This window comes from Pinus tabuliformis, chromosome 5_1 (assembly GCF_031772625.1).
Source record: "Pinus tabuliformis cultivar Carrire ecotype Pingquan chromosome 5_1, CPIR1, whole genome shotgun sequence".
NCBI lineage: Eukaryota > Viridiplantae > Streptophyta > Pinopsida > Pinales > Pinaceae > Pinus > Pinus tabuliformis.
The window spans coordinates 722,949,196-722,953,439 of NC_142305.1; positions in this window are offsets into that span (position 1 = coordinate 722,949,196).

The following is a 4,244-nucleotide window of genomic DNA, read 5'->3' on the forward strand; positions in this document are numbered from 1 at the left end:
TTTTTTGGATTCAGCAAACTAAAAAGCCCCAGGACACTTTGAGTGTGCGAATTACCCATCAAGCTTGTGATTTCAATAAATTGCTGCAGGATTTTAGAGAAATTTGACCAGAAAAACCCACCCAAAAAGCTTCCAAAAAGTCGCACTAAATACAACTCCTTTTGAAATTAGTTATGGTTTTTGGGTAAGTGGTATTGATAAGCCATGTCATGGTCCATGGTATTGTAACGATTATTTAAATAATGTTATAAACTAAAATTAAAATAAAAAATTTATAAAATATACAACACGTATTTACAAGTTAATAATATCCATTCTAAAATGGGGTGAACACTAATGGTTAAAAATCTTGTTCTATTGTTAGGTTATTGTAGTATTATGTTTTATTTTAAACAATATTATAAAAATAAATTAATTAAAATACAAGCTATGGTATTGGCCCATCATATTGTAACAAATCATATTTAGAAGTTAATAATATTCATGGTAAAATGCGAGTAAATATTCATGGTTAATAATCTAGTAATATTGTAAGTATTAAATTCATATGTGCTTATTAATGAAATTTAAATATAATTACACAATTATTTTAATTTATATGATAAAATTGATATTAATTTGTAATTGTTATTTATGTATTATTTATTTTAATCTGATATGTATATTATGGTTTTATTTTATCTAAACTTATTTGTGATTTTATTAATAAAAATTAAATTATAATATAAAAAAATTAAATTTAAAAAAGCTTAAATCCTAAACATCTCCCCTATACTAGATGCCCAATAAGTTTAGATCCATTTTAATTCAAGATCTACAAAACACCAATAGGGATAAAATTGATCCTCTTGAGATCTACCAAACACCAATTGGAATCAAATTAATCCTCTAGACTCTAAAGAATGAATTTGTTTCTTTGCTTAAGATGGATATACCTATAAAACACTCAGCTAGAAGAGTTTTGGTTCCTTTGTTGAATTCTTTAAGAGATGAAATATGAATTACTAGCTTTTTAGCTAAAAGACTAAAATATATTTCTTTCAATGTTATTATATTTTATACTTACATTTACATTTAAAATTCATTAATGGGTTAAATTTAAAAAAAAAATGTAATAGTAAGAATTATAAAGGTTTTAATAAAATTTAAAATAAAAACATACGCTTTTTTTATATATACTAGTGTGAAATTTATATAAATATAAATAAAATTATTGATAATAAGCATAAGTTTATCTCAATTCCATATCTATCAGGAGTTGAGAAGGATCCAATCTCTCAACAAATATTTATATCTCAAAATTTAATCTCTCTAAACACTTAATAGATCCAAAATTAAAATAAATTTATGTTATATTATAATACATCTCATATTGTTAAAATTAAAAAATCATAAAAAATAGCTTCTTTTTTTTTAATCAGATTATTCATTTACACTTTCTTTTTATTAAATTTTTACACTTTAATTTTTATTAAATTTTTACACTTATAGATTAAATTTTTTATTGTAGATTAAATTTTTTTCAACTCACACTACGATAAATTGTTTCTTTTTTGTTTTTGCGCAATGGAATACGAAATTTCACAACTTTAGCTTTTCTATATCACCTAAATTTAATTTTATTGCAAATTCTAAAACATTTTAAGTGTTTGATAAACATATCGGTTAGGTAAGTGTAATTTATGACTGCGAGATGTTAAGCTGAAACCAAAATGCACATCTGTCATTATAGTGTTATTATAAAAGGTAGATGTGAATACTGTTTTATAAGTTTTTGTTTAATTGAGTTTTTTTAACTAAGAAGTTTATTTTAGAGTCCAGCATGATGTGTATTTTTTTTATTTGTCATCAAAATTGAAATTTTAAAATTTTATATATGTAAATAAAAATTAAATAATTAAATAATTATATAAAACATTTAAATAATATCAGTTCACACTAAAAGTATTAAATCGTCTTTAATAATATTAAATTAGTATTTAAAATGAATGCATACTGGTTATATTTATATTAGCACTTCTAATTCGATATGAATTTTGTATTTAAAAATGGTAAGGACTTTTACATTTATATTTTATTTTTCAATCTGATACATCTTGGTCATATATTTAAAATTTCAGGACAATTATGAATGAAAATGATATGCTTTTTGCACTGTTAAAACACTCCTTGCAATATGTCACTGCTTCAGATCCCATAGACACTTAATTACCCAAAAAAAGAAAATGATAAACTTTTTTATATTTATGTTCGCTCTTTTAACCTGATACGTTGTGTTCATATATTTAAAATTTTAGGTCAATTGGGAAGAAAAAGATAACCATTTTTATATTTATTTTCGCTCTCTCAATATGTTATGTCGGAGTTGTATAATTAAATTTCAGGTCAATTACAAAGAAAAAGGTAAAGCATTTTATATTCATATTTGCTCTTTCAATTTGGAATGACTGGGTTGTATATTTAAATTTTTAGATCAGTCAAGAAGAATAATGTAAATGTGCTTTCTATATTTATATTCGCTCCTTTAATTTCATATGATCGTTTGTATATTTAAAATTTTAGATCAATCAAGAAGAATACGGTAAAATGAGTGTAAATGGAAACTCGGTGAGCGTCCACTAATTTCTTAAAATTAGTGAAAAGACAAAGCGGACTTTTGGTCGTTTGAGATATAGACTTTTGATTGTTTATGATGCAGACAGACAGTGATGAATGTGAAATTTTCTTTGTAAATGGTAAGTGGCCTTCCTCTATGGGAGGCTGGAGCGAACTTTTGATATTTTGAGATGTAGACATATAGTGATGAATGAAATTGACATTTTCTTTGTAAATTGGAAGTCGCTTTTCTTTAATCCTTCTATGGGAGCGAATTTAAGAAGTTTTCTTTTACGAGACATGATGATTTTTATGTTTAAATATTTTAAGTTCTTGTCTGACATTTAAAAATACAAACATGAAGAAGTATATATATGATAATAATAAATATAATAATAATAAAAATAACATGAAAGCTGAAATGAAATATTTTATTTGTGATATTCTAAATAAAAAAATATTAATACTTAAATATAAATGAGAATAAAAATTGGATTATATATATTTTTAATTGTTCCAATTGTATCAATATTTTTGGATAATAAAAATGTTAATGTTTTTAGAAGGTTTTATAGTAATAAGAGTAAATTAATAATATTATGACAAATAATTTTATTGAGTTGAGAACTTCATTTTATAATGGGTTATAAAAAAATATATAATTTTTAAATCCTCAATATTAAATTAACCCTAATTTTAATTAAATATTCTTAATTGGTTAATAAAATTCTTCTCTTTTATTTTAGAAATATATACTAAATTTTTCTCGTTACTAAGTTACTAAATTGTTCTTAATCACTATGGTTTTCCTTTAAAAGAATATGCTTCGTTTGCCAAGTTCTCATTATTTACAAACCTAGTCATGTTCCTTTCTATACAGCTTTTCAATGCTTTTTATTTTCTCCATACGATGAAACATCATGCAACTTCTCCATCCATAGAAAACTACCTTTTCAGCACACTCGGATGGTAAATGACGTACCAATCGGGAAGATCGTATTTTAATTAGCTATCTTGTACTTTACTCAATCTGTCCACTTGCTTTGAAAAGTGTTAGGGCCGTCTTTTCATCTCATTACAACGAAATCACACATGAAACACGCAGGGACTCACGATGGCCGCCGTTAATATCTATTTTATTTCCGTGTGCAATGACACATCAACCCAGCGAGGAGACAGACAGGCGAAGAGGATCTTTTGATAAAACAGGCGTAAGCAATATTGAGTTGAAGCCGGTTATTTGATCAGTTATTTGATCTGCAACGCAGAGGCGGTTCGTTTAACAAAGGGCCCTCTTCTTCTGACCGGTATTTTCTGCGTAGAAATAGTGAAAGCCATCTATTATACCTAGTCTTCTTTTGTCTCCTGTGTGGTTCCTAATCCCCTATTCCGACGTGTGTGCAGGGGAAGGAGCACCCCTCCACTTTACATAGTGGCTTCTTGGCAGTTCCGTATCTTTAAGCCCCTTTGCCCAGGATTTCCAACGTCATCACAGACGTAACTCAACAAAAGAAATTGAAAAATGCAAACGTTCTCTGTTCCAACTGTCTAATCTTATTACAACACAACACAAATGGTAATTTAGGGTTTCACTGACTCCAGCATTCCTTTCTTTAAGCCCATTTGCCCAGTATTTCCAACGTCATCAC